This window comes from Periplaneta americana, chromosome 16 (assembly GCF_040183065.1).
Source record: "Periplaneta americana isolate PAMFEO1 chromosome 16, P.americana_PAMFEO1_priV1, whole genome shotgun sequence".
NCBI lineage: Eukaryota > Metazoa > Arthropoda > Insecta > Blattodea > Blattidae > Periplaneta > Periplaneta americana.
Window position 1 is genome coordinate 93,493,571 of NC_091132.1, and position 17,721 is coordinate 93,511,291.

Consider the following 17,721-nt stretch of genomic DNA (forward strand, 5'->3'; position numbering starts at 1 on the left):
TCCTTCCTTTCCTTCATACCTATTTTCTTCCTTTTTTCCTTTCATCCTTTCTTCCTTCCTTTCCTATCTTCCTTCCTTTTCTCCCTGCTTTCTTCCTTCCTCCCTGCCTTTCTTCCTTTCCTCCATTCCTTCCTTCCTTTCTTCACTTTTCTTCGTTCCTTTGTTTTTCTGCCTTTCTTTCTTTTCCCTCTTCCACCCTTGCTTTCCGCCGTTATTTCCTTTCTTCCTTCCCTCCCTTCTTTCCTCCCTTCCTTCCTTCGTCTCCTCTCCTTTCTTTCTCTGCTTCCTTTCTTTGTTTTCAATCTTTCAATCCTTCTTTCGTTTGTTTCTTTGACTCTTTCTCTCTTTCTTCTCTCTTCCTTCTTTCCTTTTTTTACTTCTCATTGTTAATTTTCTACTTATTTGTGGTTGATTTAATTAGATAATTTTCTCTTATTTTTTCCCCCTGTGTAGTGAATTCTCTTTCTTGGCTTAAAAATATTTCCCAATGAATTTTCATCAGATTTGTGGAGTTCTAAATAAACTAGACGAGCCCATGTGTCCTGTCTGCTCAAACGTCATCGAGTCTTACAAACAGCATACGAGTCGGTCTCTACAGTTGATGACACTGTAATATGTGAAGTTTTATTCGTTTCTTAGAACGGATTCCGCCTACGATAGTGGCTACCAACAATCTCCTTCCCCTCCCTTCGTCTATAAACAGTCGTCTGGAGCCAAGCGGTTGCTTTCTCAGAACTCAAATGAATATTAGAAAAGTATTTCGGCCACAAATTTTGCTACATCTCGTATTGATTTGATGACAGTTCGAGCTTGAATTTCTTTTCGGTTCTTCCTGAATTGAATGGAGCGCATCGAAGTGAAGGTAGTTTCAAGTTTGTTACACGCAACTTCATATTTTCTTGGAAGTGAAACAGTATCATTGGAAACGCATTTATATGGGTGTATCCTGTAGTCATTGAATGTTATACCATACAAGCAGGAATGTCGGAACATTTTCTTCTTAAGAGTCTCATCAATGGAAGGAACAGAAATAACTTCCGTGCCCGTGAGTTCTCAATCTTGCGTAAGTGACAAACTAAGTCTATTTCTATAAGTCGAATCAAGAACTGAGGATTATAAAAGAGTCAGTGCAAAAGACTAGGAGACTGAATTCCGACGTTAAGATGTAATAAAATGGAACGTGTGACGAGATGAACCTTACACATTCCAACTTCTACAAAATGCTTGATTTGTCTATGTTGCTGTCCTTTCAGTATATCTTCATATTGTTTACTGTCTAAAATTAATTTTACAGACGAGTTTTTTTTAAAGTAGCTTCGTTGTTCCATCATTACGAAAATTTATTAAGACTTCTTCGTTATGGACATATCTATTACCTTAAGAAATACTTTCATTAAATTTCAGTAGACACTTTATTACTTACTCAGGTTATGTCAGACCTGCAGAATTGTAGCTCCTCAGAGCGACTGCCTTACCATCCCTTCTACCTCACCCACTTTTTCTACCAGTGCAGTCATAGAGTTCTAGTTACACTCGGCTACATCAACATTCATTCTCGCGGCGGCAGGTACTCAATACGCTATCAAGAATTACAAATGAACATATAATAAAATCCTTAGGAACATTCGAAAGTAGGAGAAAAATGAATGAGGGAAATAAATTAGTCAAAAGACATGTAAAATAAATTTTAAATTGTATATGTGCATATAATGTAAGAAGGTCTACCTATGTATATATCGTCCTATTATTAGTAAAGCCGATTAAATACACTTTTTGTGTAAAATAAGTTAAGTACAGTCCCCGACTTGTCTTTCCGTGCTCTGTATTCTACTAAAATGAAATAAATCCGAAATATTGCATGCAGGCAACAAACCAATTACTTTATTTGAAGAATTTATTATGATTTTTCGTGCATTAATAAAGTTTTAATTCCAGTTTTTAAAAAACTTGCATTAGGCCCACTGGTCTTAACTGGTTTTACTAGTAATAGGACGATAAATAAATTGTATGTTGATAGGTGACCGGATGTCAATGCTTTCATTCAACATTGTAACGCACTTCAGCCAAATAAATAAATATAAAAAATACACAATACGCGTACTGCAGTTTAAAGATAACTGGAACATGGCAAAATCTAAACCCGTAAAGAAATATTACTTCCAAAGGAAATGGGAATATGATTATTTTGTTCTTGAAGACGAAAGAAATGCTTGTTTAGTGTGTCCCATCCCATTAATTTCTACTTGTCATTTCAATATTAAACCACATTTCAACAAAGCCCATGTTAAGAATTATAGAATGCACAAACTTTCTGGTAAGGTCATTATTGAGTCATTCCACGTCAAATCGCACAAAATTATACAAATTTTGACCTTCATATTTCTGATTGCGTTTATATTTTTTTACCAACTCTATGGGCCTAATAAACCAACAAGTGTATTTTTATTTCCTCCTAAGTCCACATGTTTTAAAAATATTACATGTTAAAATTCGTTAAAAATGTCGCACAATGCAACATTTAAAGTGTCATATTTCTGACAATATTGATGTTAAAATGTTTTTGAAAAATGCATTTAAAAGTTGAAAGTACTGTCTTTTATTAAATATTTACTAACTAATTTTAATATAATTATTACAAATATTTGTTTATAATTCAATTTTTAAAAGTTATATATCAATGTGAAATAGCCCTACTAAAAATCTAAAATAATTCTCACTAGGTGCACTAAAGTATTCTTAATAATTTCAGAAAAAATCAGAATGGGATCTCCAATAGTTTAATGGAAATTTAATTACTTACGACACAATGTGTAGCGGTCGGTGCAGCAGCAGTGGACGGGAAGCGTTAAAGCGCGCTGGGAGGTTTATTGGCGCTGGATGATTGACTGAACGTTGCAACATTACACCCAGTACGGATCAAGTCACTCGAGGAACCTCTGCTAATTTACTTATTGTGATATCTTCAAATATTTGTACATTATGCTTTTTAAATGTTTCTTTTCATTCACACTTTAAATTTTCATTCGCCTATCTTCTTTCTTGAAAGAAAATTGTTTTACTAAATCTTCAGTTTTTGACAACGGAATGAAAGAATGTAATTTTAATGTACCAGTTATTGGTTTTAGATTATGGTATCTGGCCTGCAAATTTTCAGTGTGGATTTTGTGCTTATTCAATGGACGAAATATAAATGACACGTTAGAAATGTTTTTTGTTACCAATCAAACAGTTTTTTTTTTTTTTGGTGTTGTTATAGGATCTTGTGTAGGCTGACTCTCTTGGCAAATCTTTTAACAGTTTCTCCAATGCCATCACATGGACCTTTACCATGCGACGTTGCAAAGAAGTGTCATTCAGCACTAATTCCATAATCGTCTTCATGTAAGCAATTATTTTTAATTTTTTATGAACTTGATCCATTGGAAAAGTAGATGATTTTTTTCATATCGTTGAATTCTTGCTTTAAGAAATTGATTGCTTCGGATTGAAAAAAGTGAAAGGGATCGGTGTCATGTTTCATGGTTTCTGAGATGACAATACTTTTGTGACGAATTTCTGTATCCCCTTTGAAATATAGTACGAAAGGATATATTGTGGCTTGGCATATGTTCCAATGCACACCTTGTATTGAATCTTGTATTACAAATGAATAATTTTCAGAAAAGTCTGCAATAACTATGTAATTTTCAGGTTGTACATTTCTTTGCATTCCGTCAAAAATAAAATATGGCTGACTTTTCAAGGGATGACGATGCATCTTCTACATGAAAAACTTTACATGCTAGGGAGCCTTTTACTTTTTGAAACTTTTCACGGGGGTATTGTTTTTGTTGTAGCTTTCTTTTCTTGATAAGGGATTCTATTGACATCAAACTCTTGTTTAATTCCTCAATATTAGTGATTTCTAGCACTGTATCCATATAATTGCTAGAAGAAGAACTGGGATAATCACTTTCTCTGTGTCCGCACTTTCATTTGATTCATGTTTATTAATATCACAAGAACTACCGGCTTCACATATAATTTCACCTGACCTATCCGGAAATTGATTGATTTTTACGGAATGAATCACATATTTGCACACTGAAAGACTCCTTTAAATTGAGCTTTATCAATAAGTCGCGACTTACGCGTCTTAGTGTACTTTTCTTTTTAAAAGCGTGATTAGGAAGGTAAATGGATTTAAACACTTGTTATATATTACGCGATCTTTACCATCATTCATGTTGTATAGAAGTCACGTCACTCCGTGAAATTCAAACCCAAACTGATTATTTTTCTCTTCTATATTTTGTCTCCTGCCATCTGTTTACTGCCATAAAGTTTACTGCCTTACACAGACTTGCTATAATCAAACACTTGGCTAAATTACAGTATAAACATACAGCACTGTGAAGGGCTTCCCATCTTAGCTGAGCTGACAATAATAAAATGACTTTAGATAAGATATTTACTGTTCCTTAAGGTATTAATCATTAGATGATTAATATGGTGACATCAGATGCAACGGGGGATTTCGTGAAACTTTCCCCGGGCAGCATTCTAGCCTAAGATGCAAGCAGTTCATTAGCTGGGCATCGCGAGCGCGTGCATGCCTCCGGAAAATAAATTGTTACAAATGTATGGGTGCCGATCCCATATTTATAAATGCAGTTGTTTACAGATAATACATCAGCGAACAAGTCTATATTTTTTCAGACTTTTAACTTGGCTATTTTTTAATATAGTAATTTTGCTTTGAAAAAGAAATGATTAAAAAATAGGCCAAATTTTAAATTTATTTGTGATAGGCCTAAAGTAATAAAAAGTGTTCTATTTAGTCTTTCAAATGCGCCAAAACGCAAATCTCAATTATATGTAGACACAGAGTTCCAAGTGAGTTTATGTAACAGTGCTCGCATAATTTGCGTAAATCCAAATAGTCATAACTACACAAATAATTAATAATTGTGAAAATAAAACAATACGGGTCTCCTTATTTGATGTCTGGAATTCATGAAAAAAAAATTCGACCATTTCCGAGAAGGTCGTGTTTTATTGCTGTGCGATTTGACGTGGAATGACTCTATTACGACTGTATAGTGATTATTTATTTATATACAGTTAAATTAAGGACGTTACTCGTTGTGTTCAATTTGAATTGATATTAATTGTGACTTTCAAGGTTCATTGCTTACATGCTATAAATTTATGTTTCTGTAGGTGATGATAGGAGGAAATTTTTTCGAAAATCTAAAGCAGGCTAGGTGCAAAGAAATCTCAAAGAACTACCGACAGAAATCTAGCATAATAAACCCTGAAACGAGATAACGCATTATAAATACAATTAATTTATTACAATCATTTTTTTAAATTACAGTGCCGCCACTCATAGACCTTCCATAGGAAAAAATGTAAACAACTCTACGCGGAAGTCGATCATCCTCAATAGAAGTAGAGTGAGGCTGACGTCATATTTACCCTACTTACTGGTTCTGCAGACCTGGGCTAGGTTATGTTAGGCTAGGTCACGATAGCTACGGGCGAGTTAGGACGACTCTTTGCAATATCGGCCATACTGAGGCCTATTGTGTGTGCAGTCTCTATAGTATTAGTATACAAACGAAACAAAAGACAGATTGGAAATCTACACAAACACATAAACAAAATACACCCGAAACTACACAACACACTAGAAACAGAAAACAACAAATCTATAAATTTCTTAGACATCACAATAACAAATACAGACAACTAACACATGTTCAAAATATACAGGAAACGTACCACCACGGTATTAATAACACATACACCACACCTCCAATCACCCCACACAATACAAACACGTAGCATTCCGGTCCATGATACACAGACTCATCAACATTCCTATGAACCAACAAGACTACAACGAAGAAATACAGCATAGGAAAATGGATACAACCCCAACATAATAGATAACATCATAAGAAAGACTAAACGCAAACAAGAAAATACCACACAAACACAGGAAAGAAATAGCTAGCTTATTTATTCCCACCAAAATGTTCTTACTATGCACGCATGCATTTAGTTTCACGAGATAACGAATGGTCTATATGTGATGATTAGGAACCGTACTTCGTTCCACGAGGCTACAAGGTTAATAAGTGCTACTGGAGTTTTTACTGTAACGGATGAGTGCGTGCATGTAGCAAGCGAAGTACTTCTGTCTGCTCATGCGAATCCTGTTTTGTCAAGTTGAGCAGAACAAAACATAGACCACTTTAACAATTACATTAATATTTACAATTTATATTATTTAAACTTATATACACTAGAATACGCTATTTTCACTATTTACATTATGGTAAATAATGTAGGCCTACAATGATCAAACATTATGTACACTATTATATACAGTGTTTTGTATTGTAATGAAATGTATTTCATTTCATAATACTGTAGCCTATTTATTCTGTGAATACTGTAGAATTGTGTATAAAGGGATTTCAGATATTTACTACTTTCAAAAGCCTATTGTAAAAAATACTGCTTTTCGTCTCTAGAATATGATCTTTCTTCAAATATAAGCTAAATTTTGTAGAATATGACTTTTTATTTTTCATATATCAATTGTCTTTCCATTATGAAATATAATTTCTTGATACAAATTGTCTTTTTAATACTAAAGTATAATTGTTTAACTCTTCGAATTATATGTAACCAAAAACATATACATTTTGCTGTTATCATCTTCATCACCATCATCATCATCATCATCATCATTTTTATTTCTTTATTCTCTGTGTTACTTTTATTTATATTTGCTGTGCATTTTTATACTGGTTGAGTGGACGAGAAGACCTTATGATCTTTATGCTGCTAGTGAAAAAAATGAATTAAATAAAATGAAGAAATAATTTAAATTGTACGAAACATCATCGTAGTATCAGTCTTTATCAATATAATGCGTTGTAAACAGTCTTTGACGTCTAATTTTGAATCATGCATAGAATGTCAACTTCGGCACACACAAGATGCTGTGGTACACGTCAAACATGATGTCACGTCAATATAGTTTATGAACAGCTACATCCGTACGCCGTAGGACAAAATACGGTCCCTAGTGATGATTTGATCCTGATTGAGGAATCTGTAAGTAATTTCGAAACTTTATATATTTAAAGCTTCAATTGAATTGGATTGAAAGATGTAAATTATTTGCCACTATAAAACTGCCATAAAAGCTCATGTATTACAAACATGCATGGATATTGATAAAGGAAATAAAGTAATATAGTCACCAGCGTTGCTTAAATGGGAGTGCGTTTGGCTGCTGATCCATAGGTCGGGCGTGGATTTGATTCCCGCTTGGGCCGATTACCTGGTTGAAATTTTTCCGAGGTTTTCTCCAACTGTAGGGCGAATTTTAGGTAATCCCATGGCGAATACTCTGTTTCATCTCGTCTGATAACATATCGGAATCACTAATCGTTCTACGCTAAATAAAAAAGTATACCCTGTAGTTAAGTAACCGAATATATTTTTCCTTCAAAATTAGCTGCACTTGTATTTGTTAGACTAAAATTTTCTGCATATCAGGTGTTATGATTTGAATTCACCTATATTTTATTTTCTGACAAAAGATATACGCGAAACATTGGCTTCATTAGAGAGAATGAAATAAAGCATTTCCATTTTGTCGTGCACCTTGTATATATTATTTCAACACTGCAGAAGTCTAAAATCTCGAGAGACATTGTACTGTACCACTTTGTTAAACTAAATACAGTTCGTCGGGAAACAGGATCTTGGGATTCCAATTACTTCTCAGAATTCCAATAATACTAAGAGGTAATTTACTATTAATTGGAAACCAAGCTTCAATTTGCATCGCTTGTAGACAGGGAGTAGAAAGTGAGATTTAGCTGCAAGATACAGAAATAGAAGAATGTTACGATTAAATAATTTCAATAGAGATGAATACGCAATGTGGAACTAAAGTAAAAAAGAACTTCTGCTTTTCGTACCATGCATTTAATCTGAATTAATTACTTACTTCAGTTTAGCTTAGACATGCAAACGTTATTCCCAAACATAATACATATCTTACTTAGATTTATGGATCTACGTAATACATTAAGGTAAACTTGCGAATTCTAAATGAGGAAGTAGAGCAACTTGACAGCTTCAAATACTTGGGATGTACAGGGACATCATTTTATTTTTACTTCAATTTTTATTGTACCAGAGTTTTTGAATGTAGGCCTACTTGACTCCCACCCTTTCTACTACTGAAGTTCCAACTGTCCTCTAAACAAAGCCCAAGGCCGCATATAGTAAGCAGTACAGAGTTGAAGAGTATAGTACGTTGCAGAAATATATTCACATTTTCCAGTAACCAAAGAGCTTTCAATATTGAATCATATTTTCGCACAAGTACTGTCATCCGTTTGCCTACGTCACATCCCGATTTCCCTCACCAATTTCTGCTCGCCCCTCTATAAAGGCTAGTGGCTGGGCTGTCTTAACTCCTTTCTGAAAACGTTAATTTCTGTTAGGAATTGGACGTTTACGTAATATTATACAACTGTTTAAAATAACTTAAATAAAAGGGCCTCGTTAAGTAATTAACTGTCACGTGATTTCCTCCCTATCTACGTCCCTGCGACAAAACCACTTGGACGTACATTAGATAGCATTTCTGAGTAATTTTATGTTTTCGAATCGGGCAGAAGTGAGTAATAAATATACAGTACGCAAGGTACCCTTTTATAGAGTAGGTACAGAATTATTTCAACATAAATTACTAATACGAAGGACGAAACTGGTAATTGGAATTAGATGCAACAGTCTATAGGGCGATAATATGCACAAAAGAACTGAAGCCTGTATCGAAATGAACGGCAACCATTTTTTAAAATGTGTTTAAATATCCATATTATGATTATTTTTCAATTTAACTTCATTTTCTATATTGTACGCTAATGTGCTGTAGACAGTATAATATACACTACATAAAGAATACGTTCGCATGGATAACTTAGTTCATGAGTAAAAACACTTATTGTTAATAGTGTACTGTATTTTGATTAAACAAAAACTTAATGACAATTATCAAACTCAAAATTGTGATATTTCCTAGTTTACGTAAATGGATGAACTACTTTTCTTCTCTCCTATACTTACTAAAGTGATTTGTTTGCATTTTACGCCAGTATCATCGAACTCCAGTCGTGGAAGGGAGTAGCAAACGGTGTTTCTGGTTCTCGAGCGTTAATCCAAAGGTATAGCCAGGTTAATATTAAAAATATTAGTAAAACAAATGATGTTCCTGTACTATAAGCAGTAAGATGAGCTGCTGCCAGGAAGTCAAAAGAGGGATAGCAATAACCAAGGAAGCTTTTAATAGAAAAAAGTTAAATTCTGCGGACCTCTGGAAAAAGAAGTAAGAAAGAGACTAGTGAAATTCTTTGTATGGAATGTGGCATACACATTACGACCAAGTGAAGAGAGGAGAATAGATGCATTTGAAATGTGGATATGGAGAAGAATGGAGCGTGTGAAATGGAGGGACAGAATAAGAAATAATGCTATGTTGGAAAGAGTGAGTGAAGAAAGAATGAAGATGCAACTGATCAAGAAGAGGAAAAGAAATTGGTTCTATCACTGTCTACTGGAAGAAATGGTGAACGGAAAAGAAGTTCGAGGCAGAAGAAGATATCAGATGACAGACACATTAAGATATATGGATCATATGAGGAGACTAACAATAAGAAGAAGCCAGAAAGTAGGAAAGATTGGAGAAAGCTGGGTTTGCAGTGAAAGATCTGTCCTGGGGCAGAACACTGAATAAATATGAATGAAATAATGAATTGTTGTTGTTTAGTCATTGGCACATATAAAATATAGACCGACTACTTTTTCAGAATTATGTACATGATGAGATACTACGATTCAACAGTACTGCAAGATCCACGTCTCCGGACTGTTTTGAGCACAAAATGACATAAAACACGAGTCTTATCCTCTGTATTTAAAAAGGAAAATCTGTTTGAAAATAAAGAGAATGGGAAATGTTGAGCAGAACGAATGAAATGAATCACATATACAAACAAAATGTTTTATAAACAATTTATTACTTAAAGCACATGAGGGCCTCAGATTGGAGGCACTGCTGTTGCTCGATTATGTGGAGTTCACCGTAGTAGCTAACTCTACCAACGGTCATGTAAAGAACATCGCTAAACTTTACACACTAGCATCAGATAATCAGTCTCAAAATACTTGACGGCCCGGGTAGCGCAAACCGTAGAGGCACGGCATGTCTCTATAAGAAGGATGGGAGTGTTTGTTCTCTGGTGGAAATCAAAACGGGGGGGGGGGGTTATCTGAGTCTCGAAGAAGCGAGAATAGTGACATGCGCTCAAACTATATAAAATAGTGCATTCTACCACTTTCTTAACATCTTCGACGAAGACATTTTTTCTGAAATGCCTTGTGTTTGTTCGTGAACGGGTTTTTTTAATGCTGTTGAAATTGAAGGTCCAAAGATAATGATTGCCTATTGAAATCATAAGAATTGTCACTCCGTCCAAAAGTGGAAACTATGTTGAAAAGAAAACTCACCTTAAAGTAAATGCAGAAATCCTTTTTCGTCTCATTTAAAGATATAATTAATTTACATTTCATCCTTCTTAAAATATGTAAGTTCTCTACTCTACTCTACTTATCTCATCTCGAAATTTGGCTCGGAACAAATTGACTATCCCCCTACAGCCCGGATTTCGCTCCGAGTGACTTTCATCTCTTCCTGCACCTCAAGAAGTTCCTCTGTGGTCAACGTTTTGATGGCGACGATGAAGCGAAAACAGCAGTGCGGGAGTGGTTCGCATCGCAGACGGGCGAATTCTACAATGAGGGGATAGAAAGGCTTGTGCCACGACTCGGTAAATGCCTCAATAATGGTGGAGATTATGTTGAGAAGTAATTGAAGTGTGGAAAATACAATGCAACAAAAATGGTTTGTAAATATCTTCCCGTTTACTTTCTCCACCCTTTTGGAAGTTACTTTAAGAACACGCCTCGTACAATTTATCACTTTCCATCCCCCAACCTTGTTTTCATTCCTTTTGTTACATGTATTCTTTTGCCTCATAACGTCACACCTCCATCCAATGATCTAGCTGAAGAAAGATTGAAACTTTTACTCCCACCTTAGACTCACCACGATTTTGCTATAATATATTAAACTTAGGACCATCATGCCATTTCGAACGCACTTCAGTATATATGCAGTTCGTTTGTTTTAGACTAATATTCACTTGGACAGACGACCAGAGACCACGTTCTGAAATATTTTATAGATCCGCTAGTAAATCAAAGCATATGTACTTACTTATCTGTCCATAGCGTTGCAGAAACATCTGAAACAAATATATATATTTTAATACAGAAAATAACCAACATTTTGAAATAAAACTAAACGACAAGATTTTTCTTTTCACTATTCTAAATTTCACATATAACATATGAGATGCACCACATTATCAAAGAATACGTTGTAAGAGGGACTAGTTAAAGCACTCTTATTTTCACTTGTTAGCCATGCAACAACCAGACAGTTGGCCATGTGACAGTAGAGACCAAAGGACTACATCCGACGTTTTCGCTCGAGCGCCAAGTAGTTCATAGCATAATCTGATAGGTAGCGCACATGCGTGTCACGAGCGATAAATCCTCGAACGGTATAAGCCGAGCGTTAGGCATTCGTTCTTGTTACAGTGATGAACTGTGAAGTAACATCATAGATGTTCATCACTTCAAAACTTTGCAGTGTTTAACTAATCTCTCCATAGTACAACTTCAAAATTTGCTTTAAAATGTAATATAAATGTTGTAGGTAATATCCCCCCCCCCCACACAGGAGTGATTTTGTTTTTGCCACATCTGGTAGATGTTATTGGATGTAAATGTAATTATTATAAATGGAGAACACAATCACGATAATGCAAGAACTGTATCAAGTTTTCTAGTAATAATAATAATAATAATAATAATAATAATAATAGTAATAATAATAATAATAATCTCTAATATTTAGTGTATCAATCTTTGCGTCTGTAACAGTTGTGCAGCATGATTATTCGCTTTATTATATTTTCTGTGATGTTATCTCTGTACTAATATTGTTATTAATCTACTGCTATATCAATAATAGTTTGTAAAACGTTTCTACATTGTCGCAGTACATAGGTGGAACGCTATGTATGGACCTATCATATTATATATGTGGTAAATCTAATATTGAATAATTATTAATTAGCAACAATAAATGTATATCGAAGTTTTTCATATTACGTATTTTATTTATAACTTCATGTTCCCGTTTTGGTACGTTCCATTAAACGTTTGTCATAAACGCAGAAAATAAAGCCTTATTTTTACCGTGTGAGCAAAACATATGTGTATCTTATCTGTCGCCTTCCATACGAGATAAGACATGTCGGTGAGATGACCTTGTACGGTGCTTCTATTTATTACGAGCGTATCACGACCGATCGTATCTCACTCGAGGGTGCGACACTCGACCGAGTTCAATCGAGCGATTTAACTCCAATGCAGCACTCTGGTAGAGACCCTCCATCAATCCGGGAAACATATTATATCTTGCCCTATACCCTTCGGTAATAATACAAATTTAAATCATAAAGAAAACACTGGAATATAGTGGCTTAAAGAAAATATCGTTAACTGTAACATAAGCATGATAAGGAAGCCGAAAACAATTGTCTTAGGCCTATTATTATTCATTCTCGCCAGAAATTAATTTTGAAGCGAAAGTTGATGGCAGTCGACCGCAGGACTCTAAGCAGCAGAATGGTGTTGTAAGTAGTAATAATTATTACCGTAGAAATCAACTGTATTATTGCAGCTTGTTATGGTAAGCCATTAGCCGAATTATGAGATTTAATTATTACTTCAAAGCATTCAGAAACATGTGCCCGCATAAAAGTGAGTGCGTTTAGAATTATTTTCAAGTAAGAAAAGTTTTATAAATTATAGGGTTTGATTTTCAGCAAACGTGGAAGCTATCGCAACACACGCTGCAGAGGATCTTTGTAAAATAAATTAAATTTCTGGTCTGAAAAGATCGATTTTGCGCAACGATTTCACCATACTCCTATTTCTCTTTCCACTACATTAACATTTCTTCGTAAGTAATAGTACTCTTTATCACATATATTCATATTTATTACCATCATACGGCTTTCAGATAGTGGTTTTCCTCACATTTCTGCATACGGTCCACCACTACCCTTGATACATTCAATCCTATCATCTATATCTCCCCAAATCTTCCAATTACCTAAAGTTAAACCCTACTTCTGTCTATTTCTTCCTCCATCCTTTCTGATGTGCAGTATTTTAAACTCTTAACCTTCTTTATATTCCCTCAATCTCATTCCCGAATGCTATGCAATACTGTCTACCTTACACTTATATAGAAACTTTCTCGTCTGCATCTACTCCATCTCTACTACTATCATTGTCATCTTTCATTACTGTTAACCTACTTTTATGTTTATCGTTAAAACCTTTTTATCTCTGACTAGTATTCCACTAATATTTCTACTATCTCATCTACTTTATATTATTATATTATTTGTCTCAATTATTGTTGCAATGTTCTAGGGTTTGTGATACCTCCTTGCTATTTCTTGTTCGATTCACTTATCACTTTTTCACTTTATTGGATAACTTTTACGGTTCACTGTCACTACTTGCACTCACTTTCTACCTCCTCACACCCATATTTTCCCTCTCAATTACATCAGACCCTACCTATTATTTACATACTATCTCCAACTCTTATTAGTCTCACTACCATATTGCTTTTCTTCTCTCTAATTTACTCTATTCATCTTCCCAATAACACTTCATTACTTGTTCCTCTATATTATTCACAGTTCCACTTCAGTTACACTAATTGATCTAATCCTCACATTTTTGACCACATATAATGCCTCAGACTAAGTCAGATTTCTCCACTAGTTCGCTTATCACAGATATATAAATCAGCTATTTTTTTTTCTCTTGCGCGAAGGAGGGACACGAAGGCTTACACTGCAGCCTGAGGCTTACTGTGCTTACCATTCCTATTCTGTGAATGATTGGGTAGCCGAACGGCCGCGCTCTTGTACAAGTACAGCATGCCGCACCGTGAACTTAACCGGGCTATTGTATGGATGATGGTAATATATGAATTAATGATGGAGAAATCAGTTCGAGGTCCAACGCCGAAAGTTACCCAGTAATTCTGCTTCGATTGCTTGAGGGAAAACCCCGGAAAAAACCCCAACCAGGAGACTTGTCCCAACCAGGATTTGAACCCAGGCCCGCTTGTTTCAAGGTAGCTAAGGTAGCTAACCAACTAAGCGATGGACTAAATCAGCTAATACTATTGAATTATACAGAATGAACCTAAATTCGTGCAAAAGCTCTTCGCCATGCAATTCTCGTCCTTCTTATGAAAAAGAGACTTAAGTTTAATGTGTTTTTATAATGATCGTATGATTGAAATCTACATTTCTCGGTTTGCTATACTTACAGTAGCCAGTGTTCCATGTTTATTTTGTATTTGAAGAGTCCACTGCAAGAATGATGGATGTCACTTTCTTGTCGAAAATGAACAAAGATTGTCAATGCATAACTTAAGACATGCAGAATGTACAGCTGTCAAAAGAAAAAGTGGCCGCTCTCCTGAAACAAAGTTCCCTTCGGGTATCTTTGCTACAATTCGGAGACAGGCGATGTTACATGTTGTTGGACCACGTTGCCTGATATCTACAGTTATAATTAAAGTATATTGTGTGTTATTCGATAGCATAATAGTAGCGTTCAGGCCTCCTATTCATGAGATCCTGCGTTCGACTACAACCTCGTGCTTTTTATGTCCTTTTTTGTTCTGTTTTTGAGAGAGACAAACTAGCCATAATGGCTCCTTTCTCTTTTGCGATTATTTTAGTAATTAACATCAGGTTCCTTAATATATTATGCAATGACTTTATCATTATCATTATGATATTGTGGCTGCAAATGGAAAGAAAAAAGATTTTATTCTCAATAAAATATCTTTCGTGGCATAAACATAACAAATTTACTGGCGTCGGCCTTAAAACATTCAAACAACTAAGCGTTCAAAAAACAAAACAAAAAGCCACAATTCAATATTTAGTCTATCTTCCTCTTATCTCGATCATCTTGCAGTCGAGTGGGCATGGAATTGACTAGTCTTTGCAAATAGCGACTGTTCTTAGACACGATATTCCAGGCATTCTGAACATACACACATAAATGTTCTGTCCATGGGCAGGTCTTTCATTGCAAACCCAGCAATCTCCAATCTTTCCTATTTTCTGCCTTCCTCTTAGTCTCCGCATATGATCCACATATCCTAATGTCGTCTATTATTCTTTTCAACCAGAGACCCAACCAATTCCTTTTTCTCTTTCTAATCAGTTTCAGCATCATTCTTTCTTCACTCACTTTTTCAAACACAATTGTATTTCTTATTCCGTCTGTCCACTTTACACGCACCTTTCTTATCCACATCCACATTTCAAATGCTTCAATTCGTTTCTCTTCATTTCGTCGTAATGTCCATGTTCTTTCCCCATACACTGCCACACTCCACACAAAGCACTTCACTAGTCTCTTCCTTAGTTCTTTTTCCAGAGGTCCGCAGAAGATCCTTCTTCTTCTATTAAAAGCTTCCTTTGTTCATGTTTGCAGTTTTTCTTGGGAAGGATAGGCCTAAATGCGGTAACATCCCGTTGCTTTCCGCACACCACTATCTCTTTCGCATCTTATTAAATTCCAGGCGGCCCAAGCGTGGAGATGAGGAGAGTGGATTTGACTAATTGGGCCCTCCGGACTTCACCGAAAGTCACGGCAAGGGTTAAATATTAATTCTATCAGGATGTTTGACCCGGTCAGAGACCGAGAAATCTCAATTAGCCTTTGCCTCCCGCATCCTGGACTAGCTTCTACGAATCATCAGAAAATCTTAGAGTGTGATTGGGCCAATTTTTCCGAAAATGTTTTCACACTTTTGCTCTCGTAACTCAGCGGATGAACGTCGGAATTTAGATGTCAACGTCTCAGGTTCAATTCCTCGTTACTCCTTTTCATTTTATTGTGGTTCAAGAGAGTATAATGTAATAATACAAAAAGAAAAACTAATACCAGTATTATGCAACTGGATTTTTCCAAACCTAATATTAAATTTATGTTATTTATATCGCTAAAGAACGATTACAATATAAATAACTTGAATATTATTTATACAGTATCACTAAAGAAAGATAACAGAATATAAATGATAAATATCAGTTTGTTTAATTAATATATTGCGAAAGAACAATAGCAATATAAATAACTTGAATATTGTTTTATAATGCTAATGAAGGAAAACAAAATATAAATGATAACTTGAATGTTATTTAAATCGCTAAAGAACGATAACAATATAAAAAAGTGAATATTATTCATATCGGAATTTCACAGATTTATTACAGATGTATTTAAGAAATTGTAGAAGAATAGTAATTAGTAACAATGTCCTATTTATTCTTCTTGGAGCCAAATTTGTAACTTTTAAAAGTGTGGTTACTATGTTGAAGTGTATGTGTTGTAACGGATGCTTGATTTGTTATGTATGTGAGTCAGTTATGGGATGCTTGATGTCGTCGCAATGTCGTAATTATAGTTTGATTGTGTTTGTGTGACTATTGTGTATTAATTTATTATGTATGGTACGGAAAGCTGCATATTTGTGTTATAGAAGTGTTACGTATGTGTGTTGTTAATGTTTTTGTATGTTTCAAATTGATACCTGATATTTGTTTTGCAATCGCAATGCCTAATTTACGGATTGTTTATGTTTTGTTTACATCGCGTAAGCTAATTTAATTTTCTTTTCCATTTCTATTTATGCTTACCTTTTTTGTGTATAAAACTATAGCCCTAACATACATATGTAAAATAGGGCTAACCCCCATTGGAGATACAATAATAATTATTATTCATATCGTTATAATACGATAACAGAATACAAATGATGGCCTGAATTTTATTCATATCTCTAAAGAACGATAACAAAATATAAATAACGTGATATCCATAAAGAACGATAACTGGATATAAATGATAATTTGAATATCATTTACATCCCTAAGGAACGATTAAAAAATAAAATGAAAACTTGAAGAAGGCCCGAACCCACGACCTTTGAATCATTAAACAAGCACTCTACCGCTGCTCTACGAGGCGCAGATATGGAACACATTCATAGTTCCGGAACTGCTTGTACAAGCACATGCATCGTGTAACATCGCCGCGACCCGAAGTGGACTTTGAAAATATTCGCTGTTCACGAGTGCGGCCACTTTTTTTTTTTTTTTTGACAGCTGTACGTAGAGAGTTATATGGCATTAACACTGGTAGTCATTGTTCAGTAATGATCGGAAAATCACAGTTAAGCTTTGAGCGCTAAGCATTTCAAACTTTCAATTGCTTCTCCTGCAAAATGTATTCCAAATGACATCCATCATTCTTGCAGTGGACTCTTCATTTATTATGTCCGACAAGTGAAAAATAGGTTTACAGGAAATCCTCCGGATATCATATTTATTAGTCCTACAGAGCATAACGGTAAATATTTTAGAAAATTTAGAGACACTGATACTGTTTTAACATTAA

At 34.9% G+C, this 17,721-nt stretch overlaps 1 long non-coding RNA gene across 1 annotated transcript in view; it reads right to left on the bottom strand.

The window, feature by feature from the left end:
- The window catches only part of LOC138716253 (uncharacterized), a 347,259-nt gene that overhangs the window by 193,970 nt on the left and 135,568 nt on the right, over positions 1–17,721 (bottom strand). The window contains exon 2 of the long non-coding RNA XR_011336613.1: positions 11,357–11,384. This is a non-coding gene — a long non-coding RNA (uncharacterized lncRNA). The remainder of the gene's footprint in view (positions 1–11,356; positions 11,385–17,721) is intronic.